We start from the raw sequence: 17,503 nt of genomic DNA on the forward strand, positions 1-17,503 counted from the left end.
GGCACGAAGCGAGATCCGGCCAGAAGATGGTCGGGCCCTCGTGCTGCTTCAATAGTGGTAGTAGGTGATAGTGGTTCTGTAGGCACTCTATAAGGTAAACCGGTCATCACGAAGGGGGCGCTTCGCTTTCCGCAAGAGCAGATCGCTTGCCACACCATGTAATTTTTGGCAAACTTGGATAGTTTCTGCTTGCGAATCTCCTCCGGAACGCTGAATTTGTCCTCTGCGGAGAAGAACAACAGGCCCGGCAGCTGACGAAAGTCCGCTTTGACGTAGGTTTCGTCGTCCATTACCAGGCAATGCGGCTTCGTCAGCATTTCGGTGTACATCTTCCGGGCTCGCGTCTTCCTCACCATGTTTTGCCTTTCGTCGCAGTTAGGAACCTTCTGAACCTTGTATGTACGCAGGCCCTCCCGCATCTTGGTCCGCTGGACGAATGAACTTGACAAATTCAGCTTATTGGCGACATCCCGGACCGAACTTCTCGGATCACGTCTAAACTGCTTAACTACGCGCTTGTGATCTTTTTCACTGACGGTGCATCCATTTTTGCCGTTCTTCACCTTCCGGTCGATGGTTAGGTTCTCGAAGTATCGTTTTAGTACTCTGCTGACCGTGGATTGGACGATTCCCAGCATCTTACCGATGTCCCGATGTGACAACTCCGGATTCTCGAAATGAGTGCACAGGATTAATTCACGACGCTCTTTTTCGTTCGACGACATTTTTCCAAATTTACGAAAAATTGACAGTGAAGCATGGCCAACGTGATCTATACACTCTTATCTGATTATAAGCGGAAGCTGAAGATATAATTTCTAAAAATTAAATTTCTACAGCGTTTTTTCCGTGATGCAATTTGATGTGACACACCCTTTAATATAGGGTTTGGGAAAAAGAAATGTCGTATTTCTGATCGAAATTTGACGCTTTATTTAATATACTTAAAATTATCTAATTTAAATCAAATATTCGCCGTTTTGTTCGCAAACTTGTTGCCATTTAGAAGGCAACTTCGTTATTCCCCCCTTATAAAACCTCCCCTCCTTATTTGCAAAAAACTCAGACAGCCAGTTTTCGCAAGCCACTTTTGAGGCCAACTTAGTATCACCAAGAGCGTTTTGCATGGACCGGAAGAGATGATAATCACTTGGAGCCAGGTCCGGACTATACGGTGGGTGCAATAGGACATCCCATCCGAGCTCCCGTAGCTTCTGGTGGGTCATCAAAGATGTGTGAGGCCGAGCGTTTTTCCTGGTGGAAAACAACACCATTCCTATTGATCATTTCTGGCCGTTTCTGGTCAATCGCCTGCTTCAAACGGTCAAGCTGCTCACAGTAGAGAATCGAGTTGAGGGTCTGGCCATAGTTGAGCAGCTCATAGTGGATGATTCCCTTCCAATCCCACAAAACACACAGAAAAACCTTCCTGGCCGTCAATTTGGACTTGGCGATCACCGCGCTTCGATCACGCCTTTTTTCGCTTTAGGTTGTCGTACGTGATCCACTTTTCATCACCAGTCACCATCTTCTTCAAAAATGGATCGAGTCCGTTCCGTTTCAGCAGTGCATCGCAGGCGTTGATTCGGTCTAAGAGATTTTCGCGTCAACTCGTGTGGCACCCATACATCCAGCTATGTTTTGGAATCCAATCTTCTGCAAATGGTTCCAAACGGTTTTATGGTCTATACCCAGTTCCTGACCAATCGAGCGAGTGCTCACATGCCGGTCTACTTGGTTGATTTCAACGATTTTATCGGTTTTCACGACGATTGGCCTACCAATACGGGGTGTATCTTCGACAGCCACTATATCAGAAAGAAATCGATCAAACCAACGCTGTGATGTGTGAATCGTTACAGTATCGGGTCCAAAAACTACACGAATTTTCTCGGCCGCCTTCGTTGCAGTTTTACCTCGCAGGTAGTAAAAACGTAAAATATGGCGAATTTCTTGCTTGGGGGACTCCATCTTTGACGCGCTATAACTTGAGACTGAAAAGGACAATCACAACACTGTCAAAACGACACTTGTAGCACAGATTGTCGTCCTTAAATAGCCGTATAGTATGACCCGATGCGATACGTACAACACAAGATATATTTAAGTGTTGCCATATATTGACAATATACGACATTTCTTTTTCCCCAACCCAATATTTTGTGAAATAATGATTCTCTCTAAAATATTTCTACATAGTTCTCACAGCAGGAATTTTCTTTCCAATATCATTCCGTTTTCCTCAGCCCAAGTAATAACTTTATCAATTCCACATAAGGCTGTTTCATTTGAAACACAATTTTCGGACTCTTCATCTCCATCAACCTGATGTGGTTCCAAAACTGATGAAGCATTCGCTCTCTCGACCGACGAAATCGAGTCTTCGTCATCGTATAAAGATGTGTTTGGATTCAAAACAATGTTGACTATGTCGTCGTCGTTCAGAGTACAAGTTTCTAAACGCGATTTTCTCGAATCCATGTTATTTCAACTGGTGGTATCGATATCTCAGGAACTACTCGACTGATTTGACTGAAATTTTATATCAGCATGTAAAAATGAATCGTTTAAGGCCTTACATAGCCGTTTTTTGATTTCTCATTTTTTCGATTTTTAAAAAACCACTAATTAGAGATTTTTCATGAAAAATAATATCTTATTTTTAACACAAATTGCCGCCATTTTGGCAATTTTTCATATTAAAAAAAACCCTACGCTTTAGGTATTGTCCTGAAGTTTCAAAATATTCATTGGAATTCGTTCTGTGACATCCCGCTGCTTCACACCCGATACCACCAACAAGGTACCGATTTTCAGACAGAAAAAAAATATTTTAATTTTTTGCATCGATTTCAAAAAAGTGCAAGATTTTTATAGTGCTTTACAAAATCCACTGTAATTCTGCAAATATCGCAGCAAGTTCTAATTTTTTGAAGGCAAATTTTTAACCTATTGTATTCCCTAAACATCTGTGAACGTTTCATATTGATACGTTCAGCAGTTTTTTTCTAGCCGATTCTTTAAAGTTTGGAGTAGATTAGAGGAGTATTCAATCGCAAATCATATCAGTAGTACCGTTCTGAATCATATTTCGGACACTTTGTTCTAATAGTTTGAAATGCTGAATGCATTGATGATATACCTTTAAAATTAATATCACAATTGCTTCTTTAGAGAAATCCCTTGGTTTCACTATAATTTCATATAAGAACTACATTCTAATTACAACATGATTATCGTTTGTATTGGACGTTTCCTTAGCGTGAGCACATAGAATTTACCCGTTCATCAATATTTAAATTTCTCCCGTGTTTCATCAGATCTCATCATCGTTAACAGTTTACTGTGATTGCTTGGTAGGTGTTTCGCAGTTGACTATAAAATATAATCAAGTGTAATGTAATTTTCGTCCATAAAATTACAAAACAAAGTCTCCGAAATCTGAATTCAATCTGTCCGAAATTTGATTCTTATTCGCTTCATTTGAAAAGCATTTTATTCGATGATTTTCTTATGTTTTCAATCAAATAGGTACCAAAGTAGAAAGCTTAAAAGCATATTGAACTAATTTATTAAAAATATCTACCAAATAATACCTGTGCATAAACTTTAGGTCTGTTTTCTACAACGTCCGAAATATGATTCAGAACGGTATAAAATCCTACGCGACTCTCAGAACGAACGATTCATAACTTTCGTTTTCATGCGTTTGTAGGTACGAGGATTGCAAGGAGTGATGTTACTCACACGTATACATACGCATTTCCACACATACACGCACTCCTCACCCACAAACTCTAGAATCTAGAATCTAGAATCTAGAGACTTTAAACTTTTTCAATTCATTCGTCTCTAAAATTGAGGTACATTTATTTTATTGGCCAGTCCCGTCAAACCTTGAAATTGGGTTTGTTTGTGCAAAAAATAATTTATTGAATTGTGAAGAAAACAGTAAACTGTCCTTCAATTCCAATAGTTTCAAACAATTGTAGGTAAAATAAGAGCACATACCGAAAATCTTGAACATTTACGATTGGCCAAATACCTTTTATCTGAATAGATCATTCATCCGAATGTTACTTCTTCTGATAATAAATGAATTAAAATAAGTAAAACAAACCTTTTAATCCTTCTATACTTGCGCACACGGTCTGGCAGACCGAGAATCAATGAGGTGGCAGAATGAAATGACTATTAAAACTGAATGTAGTTGAAGAAAAAATATGTTCTGGAGCTTTTCCATTCAATTATTTATTTTTCTTTCAATAAATACCAATAATGCCTAACTATTCGAAATAGCAATATTACAGAGACGCACACAATCCGTGGGTACACGAGTTACGATTTTTCGCGCGAGTGCAGGAGGGTTAAGTTAAACAATTTCATTATGATTAAACATAATAATGATACAGATAATGTACTAAAAGCTAAAACAAAAATAGTTCGGCATGTAACAGTTAGCAGTTGTCAGACCCCTTCCTACATTAATTTAGGGCAGGGAGTCTCAAAATGGGGTCAATATTGGTTTCCCAGCGGTCGACATGAACGAAAACTGATTTTGGGGGTAGACGAGGTCTAAAAATTTTTCCTAATAACAACGACAAGTTCTTGTTCGAAACATTCAAGATATTGTATGAATTAACCAACCGCAAAGTTAATACATGGGCTGAAAAGTCCCGGGACATTTCAACAGATGGCGCCATTAAATAATGATCAAGGTTCAGTTCGTAAGGTTCATCTGTTACTAGCTTCATGACATTTCGTTTATTTTATCATAAGCTACACCCAAAGTTAATTTTTAGCACAAGTTCTGGCATCCTGATTTATTACATTAAATGAGCTGAAAGATAACATAAAATGTTCTACTCCCCAATACATGTATATCATTTGTATAATATATATGCTAAAGCCAATATGAGCGAGCGAAACAGGAGACACATTTAAATGAAAGCATATGAAAGTTTTTCGTATAGTTTGCCAAATACACGGCCCAGACAGAGAAAGATATATATTCTCGTTCATGTTCTTCTTCATCGTCTTAGAAAACACCATCCAACTTCATTTTATGATGAGGTGTAATATTATCCCGCTACTTTATAATAGCGCTGGCAGCTATATGGATAGCGTGGTTGTGTAAAGTAACTTTACATTCCTGCCGGCCTTGGTTCGATCCCCATTGATGTAGTATGGACTTTTTTTGCACAATCCCAAATGAAAAGAGAAAAGAAAACAGAAAAAGATGTCTGCTCGCATACATACAATCCATTTTTAAGCTTTTAAAATAGCTCTTTATTTGCGCATTTGACTCTCATGCACAGGAAATGGCATCTTTTCTGCCAAACATGACATGTTACCTGCCGACGCTAGTTTGGGTTTGGGCGATTAGAAAATGGAAAAAGAGGAGTATCGTATTTTGATTAAACATTGTTTTCTGATGGGAAAAACTCTTGAACAATCAATGTAGTGGTTGCAGAAATGTTATTCTACTTCTGATCCTTCGAGAACAATGGTTTATCGGTAATTTAGTAAATTTAAAATGGGCCGTACAAGCACCGCAGATGCATCATGCTCTGGAAGGCCAAAAGAAGCTACAAATCCCGAAATCGTAAAACAAGTGCACCGATTCGTTTTGAACGATCGTAAAGAAAAGTTACGCGAGTAAGCTGAGGCCGTAGGCATTTCAAAAGAACGAGTGGGTTGAATTTTGGAAGATATTTTGGACATGAAAAAGCTAGCCGCGCGATGGGTGCCGCGCTTGCTGACTGTCGATCAAAAACAGCGGTGCGTTGATGATTCAATAGCCGGTTTACCGTTGTTGAAGCGCAATCAAGTGGACTTCTTTCGACGTTTTGTGACAATCGATGAAACGTGGATTCATTACCACACTCCTGAGTCCAATAAGCGGAGTGGCACTGAGACATATTTCGAAGACTCAAACGTTTCGTACTACAGAATGGGAATCGAATTGTTTGAAAACTCGATATACAAGTATATTGCCCTCGAAGGAAACTATGTTGAGGAATAAATACAGCTTTGCCCATGAAACGATTGTTTTCATTAAAAATCTTGGGACTTTTCAGCCCATGTAGTATTATATTATTAATTAAGTCTTCGCTTCTAATTCCAATTATTAGAATCATGAATTTAAAATACATCATTTCATCCGAACGAACTACAAATTCAATGCTCAATGATGCTTGTATGTGTATTTTTTTCCTGAATGAAAGGTTCTCAACAACGAAAGAACCCATTCATGCAACGATGACAACGTAAAAATGTCATATGAACTGCCAACCCCTCGGCGGTCATTGCACAACCGTATCGAGTTAAACGACTCGATTTGATAAGTATTTACTTCCGCCGGTCCGCTTTGTCGAGTATTTCACACCACGCCGCCTCCGAAGCGGGGTTATTTTTTATTATCTATAATTAATTATATCACCAGGATCAACCAACTTTTATCCCTTTCTGCAGCGGCGGCGGCGGCAGCGGGGGTAGCTGCAAAAGCGTCGTTTCATCCTGTCGCTGGCTCCTTTTTTCCCTTTCTTACAAGACGACGATGTGCGGAAGTGCGGTAGCAGCGGCAGCGTAATTAAATTATATATACTCCAGCAAATCCTGTGCCAGCAGCCAGTGTGATTATTGTTCTTCTTGTTCTTCCTGCCTCAGCGCAAGGTGGAAGTTGTCGTGTGATCCTTCCGCTTAGGCGGGTTCTTATAGTACACATGCTTGTCGTTGAAAGGTAGAACCAAGACAATGTGATCAGGCGGGAAAAAATAAGCAGTAAGGGAAAAGTCTCCAGAAGAATAAAGCAGTCCTTCGAGAAATCCTTTAATGAGAGAGGACTAAATCTGTGCTAGCGGCAAATCGTTGCAGTATTCTGCGTATAGCATTTCCCCCTGAGGAAAAGCCGTATCGGTGACAGTGGAATGAGAACTATCCCGGTGATAAAATTCTATGTTTTTTCTTTTGTTCAAACCTTAATTTTCAACAAATTTAAACTCATGGAAATCACACAAGAATCCACATCCACTTGCCCCCTGTTCATAACTCTGTTATTCCTCGTTATCAAACTGTCGACATTTGCCTTCGTCCCCGTCGTCGTCATCGTCGTCGTTGAATGTGTGTGCAGCATCCCTACGCGTGGCAAGGAAACTGCTAAAACCCGTCTCGTCGCCGTGATGTTTCATAATGACAGCTAATTTTCCGATCCGAGTCGTCGCTGAATGGATCTCTTCGCGTCTTCTCTTCGGCCGTGGAGTGGTGTTGGTGTTCTCTCTTTCTCGTCGTTTTTCCTCGTTTGTTCTGATTTTCCGCCCGCCAACAAAAAGCGAACAAAAATAATATTACCGCGTTATCATTGCCGCTCTCGTCGATGACGACACGATAATGATGGCAATTCCAGCATCATTGCTCGTCTGGAAATGTTCGAAAGCCACACAGCCCACCCAGCTGAGGTGGTGTTGGTGCCATCCTTTCGAAAACGGCTTTTGGAGAGGACTTTTCACTTTCGGCACTCGCTCAATTCGGTTCACACCCTGTTGCGGACACTTCGCCGTCCGCTCGGGATTGATCTCAAACTCCCGACTGGAAGTCGATGACGGCATAGACTATTTCGAATGAACCACTTGCTCGACGGTGACGTCACTCGATGCCAAGGCTGACACTTTACCGAATTCCGGCAGCAAAGGTTGCGAATCGATAATCGTTCGGTTGTATGTTTTGGGACTGGTGAGTGGGAAAAGTTTCCCACCCGGTCCGCCTATAGTAACGTTTTTTTTTCAAGCCATACATCTGTCGTATAACAAGCCGCTATAGAAAAACACCTTTAAGAACATTGGCCATCCCGAAACACGGACGGAAATGAAAGGCAATAAATTTTGTGTTATTTCAAAAGCGGGTGTCATCGCACTCGTTATCATCATTAGGTAGAATCCTCGCGTCTTTGGCACTGCGGAAAAGGTGATAGCAGTACAATTCTAACGACCATTTGCCAGGATGAAAAAAAAACTAGGGAATGATCTATATTGCTTTTCCATCGCGGGCAAAGATATTCGACTAGTGTCGTATCTGAGAGTGAATCTCCGAAATAAACATTATTCTGGTTGAATGCCGGGGAAGATGAAAGATAAACAATAGTACAGCCCCAAGGGAGGTGTGTAGCCTGGGAAAGCGGAAGCTGACGCTGGCGCTGGTGCTGGCGTGTATCCGGTAGTCTCTTTCGTCGACGCAGACTTCTTGCTGGGTGTTTTGTATAGTTCACGGTTCGTGTATCGTTGTGTACTTTGAGAACACATTCGGAGCTATGTCTACTATACTGGTTTACACGAAACCGAGAGACGTTTCGCATGTGTAATTTGTAATTATACATACAGTCAATCGCAAAATTGAGTATACAATTCGTGCTGGTTTGTTATTGTTGAGTTTTTCGGGGACAAAAAATAAATAATTAAATGCGACTTACCTTTTTGTCTCAAATTCCTCGAATTCCGAACACTTCTTTTTAAATGTAATTTTATTGCACTTTAATGTTATAAATAATTGAGTAATGAAAGCCCTGACATTCTTTGAGCTGAAAGCTACATCTTGGCATCGTTGAAAGGCAGTCTATAATTTATAATATTAAACATTTGCAAAAAAAATGTAACAGTCAACACCAATGATAAAATGTCTGCGTTAACAAATTCCGTAACATACAAGCATCGGTAATGCTTCAGTTTTTCTAGTTTTTTCTACTATTTTGTTTGCTGTTTTCATATTAAGTGCAAGAAAAGGCAAGAATCTACAATAAATAGTTGAAAAATATGTTATTTTATCCAGAAATTAGTATTGAAGTAGTGTTCGGAATTTGAATCAAGTTTCTATGCATGATTCGAATTCCTAATACATGTCGGACTCGATTATCCGGAGTATTGATTTTTTTTTTCACTCCGGATAATCGAGTCAAAAAAATTTTTTTTATTAACAATAAATTTATCCAGATTCTCTCAGGAGGTGATAGGCGATCATATTTGATGAAAAAAAATCCTTCTACGCAGTGACAAGTCACAGTGTTGGGTTTTCGTTGTTGGGTTGAGATTCACTCCACCCACGGTATTTATTAAAATTATTGTTAAAAAAATAGAAAACACCACAGCAAAATTTAAAAACAGCTAGATATGGTCCTTCGCATAAAATTTAAAAAAAATATCTTTATTATTCCAATAAATAAAAACCTAATAAAAATAAAATGACAGATTAAAAAAATATATAGATATCTAGGGTTAAAAGGACGGCACATAGTCATACACAACACGAATCAAGGTTTGTAAACAGCACAATCAACATTACACGACACATTAAAAACATCGCACAGGATGGCACGACTGAAGGCGGTAAAAGGAACCCGAACGAGGAGATTTTGACGGGTCGAGACAGTTCTGGGGGGACACAAACACAAAGACCAGACGCATTCTAGAGAAATCCAAATCCAAAAGTTATTTTATGTAACAAAATTCCCCACGATCAAGTCCGTTCACAAATTGGGAGTCGCAAGCCGTCCAACTAATCAACACCAAGTTGTGCGGCGGTTTCGTGCTGAGATTCATCGAAATCATCAGATGTTTGTTCCTGGGGAGACGTGGTGGATCATCGATCGAGCCGAGAACCAGAGCTGAGATCCCGAGGAAGAGAACGCCTGAAGACAACGCAGTGACGAACCGGATCTAAATCTCCGCCGGAGAGACGTGACAACGCGAGCAACCAAGGAAGGATCAAAGGCGGGCCCTGACACTGACACACGACACTTGTTCTTCTTCTTCTTCTTCAATGGCACTAACGTTCCTAGAGGAACTTCGCCGTCTCAACGTAGTATTACTTGCGTCATTTTTATTAGAACCTAGTTGAGATTTCTATGCCAAATAACACGCCTTGAATGCATTCTGATTGGCAAGCTCTAGAATACGCGTGATCACAGTGCAAGTCGGAGGAAATTTCTTTGACGAAAAATTCCCCCGACCAGAACGGGAATCGAGCCCGAACACCCTTCATGTTAGTTATGACGCTAACCACTCGGCCAAGGGAGCACAAGATTACACACGACACGACACTTGTGAGTACCCTGTAAAGAGTGAGGAGCTAGGGAAATAGGGCAGGAGAGAATTTTTAATAAAAAGCCCGTCTTGTTAGGAAACCTAAGAACGTGGTGTTTTCCCTTTTCATAACCTGACAAGACCAGAGACGACCCTGGGAGGTTAATAGAGAGTCCATGCGGACAGCTAGGGCCAAAAAGGCCTAAGTTTCAACGCATATGTTCGAATTTCAACAATGACAGAGTTATAGAACTTTTTTTCTGTTTCGGACTCTGTTGCCTCAAACTGGCTCTACACTAAAAAGTACGCTACGGAAGACAATTCTGTTGCCTTCATTTGAAAGATGAGAAAATTTAGTATAGGATATAGTAGTGGAAAATCTAAATTAGTGTATTGTGTTATTGTTATTACATTTTGGAAGTGAAAAACTTAAAATTTAATAATTTTTAATGTGTTATTATAACTTTTATCCTAAAAATTGTACTAATTGGATTGTTCCTATCATTTAAATTGAAGCTCTCAAACCGCTCTACAATTTGTTCTTTGACACCCAAATTCTATCTTTCTTAATTTGGCTGCAATATCGATATCAAGAATTCCTGGTAAAAAATCAAGAAAAATCTCCAAAAATCACTATTTTCTCCCCACTGTACATGTAATAGCCACTCAAATTTCACCTTAACGTTGAAAGGTTACATTTCTTCTTGAAATAAGTCATATTTTAAATATAAAAAAAATATTTTTTCCAAACTGTATATAATCGAGTCCAAAATTGTATATAATCGAATCACATATGAGGGGCTTAGAATGCAATGGGTGTGAGTGACATGCTCGATTTCTCTTCATCAACTTTTTCTTTAGTTGATAACTCAACTGCAAAAACGTTCCAATTTAAGTTTGCTATAGTATCCGATAGATGAGGTTCTGACCTATCTTCCACATTGTCAAATACAGCTGGGAATGTATTTGCAGCTAAGTTATGACCAAAAGAGAGAGTCGATGTAGAGAAATCGATCAAATCACTTACACTCCTTTCATTCTAAGCCCCTCATATAATCGAGTCTGTATATAATCGAGTCTGTATATAATCGAGTCTGACCTGTTATTTGTTGATAGAATACAGTAAATAATTAAAATATTCCGAAGAAAGTTAGGTAAGAAATAAAAATTTAAAAAAAGTTGAATGGTTTTATTGTAGAGATACCATTGTAGTATGCTAATGGTACAGATAATTTACTAAAAACTAGAAAATAAAATAAATAAACCAGCTTTTGAGGTTAAACAGATTAATGTACTAAAAGCTACAAAATAATTAATGATATAAATAATTGAATAATGAGAGCCTTGACATTCTTTGGTTTATAGTCTTCATTTTAAAATAATTTACAGGTATCGATACTGCCTATAATTTATAATACTAAGCATTAACAAAAAAGTGACAGTCAAAACCAGTAATAAAATGTTTGCATTAGTAAATTCCGTAGAAAACAAGCATTGTTAATTTTCCAATTTTTGTAGTTGTTTTAACTATTATATTAATTTTTCCCAAAAATGACGTTTTTCAAAAAATCATAACTTTTGAACTACTGAACCGATTCAGATAATCAACATATCAAATTAAAGCCAGCAGGAAAAATACTACACGTGCAAAAAAATTGAATTTTATTTTCTTAAAACGTATTTGTTTTTATTGTTTTCATGATCTCGGGACCAAGGGCGCTATTTTTTACATATTTTCTAGGAAGCTGAGGATTTTTTATATGACATATCCAAAAATCAAAGGTGTGTTCTTTTTGATGGTCTAAAAAATCATTTTCCCTTTTTTTTTTTCAAAAATGATGTTTTTCAAAAATTCATAACTTTTGAAGTACCGAACAGATTTGGATAATTGACATATTAAATTGAAGTCAATGAGCTAGTCTTCTTTGAAAAAATATTTGTCTGAACTTGCGAAAAATGTAATCCGATTCGCACATAGATCTCGTCTAGTCGCATAGGAATATCAAACGAAGACTAAATCATGTTAATTTCGAAAAATAATAACCCAAAAACGAATAAAAATAACATCTTTGATTTTTGGATATATTATGCAAAAAATTCTCAGCTTTAAAGAAAAAATACAAAACATATGGCGTCCCTTGTTCCCGAAACCATGTAAACTAGAAAAACGAACACAATCAATAATTACGAAAACAAAATATATTTTTTTGTGAGTAAAATATTTTTCCAAAAAAAAACTAGCTGATTCGCTTTAATTTGATATATCGATCATCTGAATCGGTTCAGTATTTCAAAAGTCATTAATTTTTTAAACAAATGCCTTTTTGCTGTTCGGAATTTGAGACAAAAGTGTTCGGAATATGAATCAGTGACATAGTGTTCGGAATTTGAGACAAATGTGATCAATGTAATTTTTAGTTTTTCACCATGAAAATATAGTTGTGAATCAATTGTTTTGAAGCCAAGTGAAAAAAAGGGCTCTATAGTTTCCAAAAATTAAATTAATTTCGTGAAAAAGTATCATTATGAGTGATGAGACAATGTTTAATGGCCATCAAAGCTTAAGGGTTCGGAATTTGAGACAAAACGGTATATTCATCGTGAAATCGATCCATTTTACTCTCATGTAGTGATAATAAAAAAAATTAAAATGGTCTGTTCGCACGCCACCGTTCTGAATTTTCAGATACTTAACCCTTTCAGGACCATAAGGTTACGGTACCTTATTAAATCAATTTAGCTATATGTTATGAATCAATAGGCACCCTAAAAAAAATATTTAAACTAACAATTCAAAGAACTTTTACACTTTTTTTTAATTTATGGCACAAATATGTCCCTAAAATCTCCAATTAAGACGTTGCAAAATTGAGTGTACAGTTCAAGTTTTTCTTTAAACGAAAATTGAAATCAGTTCAGAAATGTTAATAGATAACAAAAATCAATCCCCTAGTATTTGGTGTGGTATGGGACTTATTGACCTTTTGCAGGGCTAGAGGCGAAAGAATGTTGTAGTTTAGAGACTTTAACGGAAAAAAATCAATTAATCAATAAATTTTTCTAGTGGAGGCGATCTGACGTTAAAGGTCACGAGTTCAATTCTCACTCCCGACAGTCTTCCAAAAATGGAAGTAAAAAGTGACGAACCAGCCAAATGAGTTGAAAGTCACAATAATACAGATATATATATATATATAAAAAAAAAAGAAATTTTTCGCTTTTTATTTGTATCGGGTGGTAAAGCTCTTCGCCACTATGATGACGAATGGGCTGAATTCAGTGTTGTAAACGGTCGACATTTTTAGTAACCATCACATACTGCCCTTGAGAGTTACGGCTCAATATGTACTGTGAATGTGACCGAGAATGCATTGCTCGGTTCCAACAGTCACATCAGAAATAAATGCACAGCCGCAAACACGACCATCAGTTGAACGTTTATATGTTCTCTCTTTCTGTCGAACGTACACAGAAAAGTGGTGAAAGTATGCTATTTTCATTCTACCATTCGTGGTCATAGCCATCCTTTAATTCCGACTGATTTGACTGTAGTTTTAATGTCATTTGACATTAAAACTACACTGGTATGCATTCTTTCTCTTTTTATTCTGCTTTCAAGGGTAGCGCGTTTTGATTTGTTTTGTTGTCCTTCGTGCGAAGCAGAAATAAAGCCTCTTTGTGTTAAGTGCAGCTCACCTTTAAAATGTCCAAGAAAAGGCAATATTCTGAAGAAGGCCTAAATTATGAATGTAACATCTTCTTGAAAATTGATTTTTTTTTCATTCAAAAATTGTAATTTCTATAACCGGACAAACCATGATCATTTTTTGGACCAACCATGATTATAATTTCTATTTGAAGACAATCGATAATTTGGATAATTTGAACGCTTCACGTCATTATTAGCAACTAGAGACTTTTCAGCAATCCCGAACTCGTTACGATTTTATGTGGTTTTCATGAAAAAAAAGACGGCTAGGTAATGTCGGGGACATAACCGGATAGACGTAGGACTACACCAAGGGGTGTCCATTATTCCAATATCATGGAGCACAGATCCCAGAATGAGCAGCTTTTCATGTACAAAATTACAGAAAAAAATTGAAGGATAAAATAAAACTTCAGCAAACACTCAAACGTTTAGATTCAAATACGAAAAAATCAAAATTTGTCGTGCGGTGCAAATGTTGTAGGAGTTATTGTTCAGCCGGCAACGAACACACAGTTGATGGCAAGCATATCGTAATAGGAATTTACCGTCTGGTATCGTGATATAATTGGGCTTTGCACTCCTCATGAATAACTGCGTTCTACTAGTCAAGTCCTTCATTTGATACCCATATTGATGGGGCTTTCAGAAAATATGTAATCCGTCATTTTGTAGCGGTCGCCATCTTGGATTTTCAAGGTAATGAAATACGCAGTTTTATAATGACTACTGAGATCAGCCGCTCAACAGGAAAGGGGTCATATTTCAATCAACGTGGTACCGCGCCATAGACAAAGATGTTACATACAAACATATGTCACAGCTAAATAAAACCCTTTCAAAACTCCAGCATTCTATCAAATCGAGCGCTATTAGCCACTCATTCACTCGGCGCGACGCTTCCACCGCTTTTAACATACTTCGATAGACTCTCCTGCTCCACATCCCATAGAAACTCCTGTCTCTCACTCTTGCTGTATCGCACCGAATACATCCCCGGCAAATGCAGCGATATCTCTTATGCAGAAAATCAATTTCAAGATAGCGTCCGATGATAGAATGTGGCCAAGCCCCACCATCGCTCACTTTATATAGTCATATAATTAATGTTGTAGCGTCCGCCTATATTTATTTATAATCTCCTTTTTGTCTCCCTCCTTCACCTTGTCCATAGGTTCCGCTCGTACCCGTGGTTGCTTGTAATGAATAGCTGTTTGCTGCGGGAGCGCAGACAAAATGTATGGGAAAGTAGGGAATTCTTTCTTCCAATTTTTTCATCAATTTGAACTTTATATGAGCTGAAAAACCGTAATGTGTAGCATATAAACAATTGCTGAGGATATTTCCTATCAATGTGTGTATTTGGAACCAAAATCCATTCATTAATTGAGGAGGTATTAGCGTTCAAAAACTGAACACTTTTTCACACCGAAATATTGAAATGGACCCCTATATTGAAAGGTTAGACGTAGTTCTACGTCAAAAATCTATTTGCATTTACTAGTTGCGTGAAAACACCACAAATCGGACAAACCAACATCATTTGCCCTACGTAATTACAAATTAAGATTTAAAGTATTCCACCTCCAAATAAACAGAACCCAGCTTACATCAGTTAGAGCTCACGAAGTCACTTTTCACAAGAGATTCATACCCTCAGTCGGTCAAGGAAACTTTTCGTTAAAAAAAGACGGGTGGGTAATGTTGGGGACATAACCGGAGTGACGTAGGACTATATAAAGGACTATATAGAGTGACGTAGGACTTAAATATATATTTTAAATATATTGTTTGATTTTCTTCTCCTACATGAATACCTACCTATCTACCTGAAAAATGGATTAGTTTACTGTTTACTCTTTATGAACATGTTGGTGGTTCTGAAAAGAACCTTTGGCGTTGTGTTTTTGCGTTTTTTCTGAAACCTTTGTACTTATCAACGCCGGGCAACTTTTGGCGTATGCACATATCGTACAATCAAAATGATGGCTGTGATAGGGAATGCATAGGTGGTCATCAGCGCGCGTTTTGTACTCTAGCGGTACACACTCACAGGATAGAGACAAATCGGCAGACTCAACCAAAGGGGTGAGTCCAACGAGACGAGCGAATGAGCGTTAAAAGGGAGCGATGGCAAAAAAATACATTCATTACGATTTGTTCGCTCGTTGGATTCACATGCAGGCTAAAAAGGGTCCTTTTCAGGATCACAAAATTATCTTCAATCTAAAGAGTTTATTGTTTTGTTATCACTCGATATCCCCATCTTGTTCGGCTAAACCTTCCTGTTTAGCAATTTGTTGCCACTCGCCACAGCTTTCACAGTTGGAAAATTTCTTCCTATCCAGCTTTGTGACATGTTGTACAGTATATTACATTCAATGCGACGTGCTGAAGCACCACTAAGTGTCGCATTGGAGGCGATTTTAACCTGTAATTGAACATTTGCGATGACAGTGGTACAGTGTCGACTTTCAATGTGGGGTCATAATTTGGATCTCTATGTTTACAAAAATGTTCAACTAAATAAGTCGCATTACATGTCCGTCCAATTAGCTAAATGTCGAACTAATTGTAAATTACTGTACTTTCAATCTGGAAACAATTTAAGAATTGGTGAAAATTGAATAATCAGGAAAGTCCCCAACTATCAATAAGCTCAGAACAACTGCCAAATTCACATACTCATCATATCCTGGCAAACAAATTATGAAAAAATCAATTTGTGTTTTATTATTATTTTGGATATTGTTTTAGAAAGCATTGAACTTTATTTCCTAAACTCTTTTTTGAAAGGTTTAATGGCCCTGAAAAGCGCCTTGTTTTATGGAATGGTTCCAATTTAGAAAACTTAGTACTCGTGGTTTTGAAAAAAAAAAAAACCATTTCGAGCGTCCTCGATGCCGCCTTGTTCTGGATTTGCCACCAAAGCAGTTTGTATAAAGAACAAACTTTTTTCTTCTGCTACCTGATGCCGTTTTGTGATTGCGTTTGCCACTCGCCACTCGCTGCAACTGCCTGTTGTCTTGATGTCCACCGAACCGAATGTGTTCTGTTCCGAATGCGGGTTTTCTTATCGTCGCGAGCAGCTTTGCCAGCTAACTCGATCACTTCTGCGGCCGAAACTATATAACGCCGGCTAGGTGGACTGGTGCACTGGTACTAACGCGCTCGGCCTAGCTACCCTTGCGAGGAACTCCAGATCAACACGGTTCGAGTGGGATTTTGCCTTTCCCTTCACTTTTCCTCCTTTACCATGTCCATACATGGCTGCTTGGGTTGGTTTGTTGATGTGTTGTGATGCGAACCGATGTGGTGTACGGTTTGGATGAGAATGATCGTTACGGAAGGAAGGAAGGTCTTGAATTATAGAGACTTCAAACTTTTGCAGTTCATTCGTCTCTAGCCTTGAGAAAGGCCCTTTGAAAACTCTACTTTACTCTACTCCAGCGCTACCAGCGCTCTTGCCTTGAGAAAGACACTCGATCCCTCGCCGTCCAGCTCGTCCAGCAACGATGTTTTCCAGTCGGTGTCCACACAAAGAATGATCGTTACGGCAGCGGAGCGGGGATTTTTAAGCTGACTGGCTGGCTCGAGAATTACGCATGTGTGAGACTGCGACCAATGTTTCGTTAATTTTTTTCTTTTCCCTTTCCAATCGTGCTTCATTCTATTTCGCTGCTGCTCTGGTTGCCCGTTTTGGTCGGTACGATTGGAGGAGCAC

The sequence above is a fragment of the Toxorhynchites rutilus genome, chromosome 2 (assembly GCF_029784135.1).
Source record: "Toxorhynchites rutilus septentrionalis strain SRP chromosome 2, ASM2978413v1, whole genome shotgun sequence".
Classification (NCBI taxonomy): domain Eukaryota; kingdom Metazoa; phylum Arthropoda; class Insecta; order Diptera; family Culicidae; genus Toxorhynchites; species Toxorhynchites rutilus.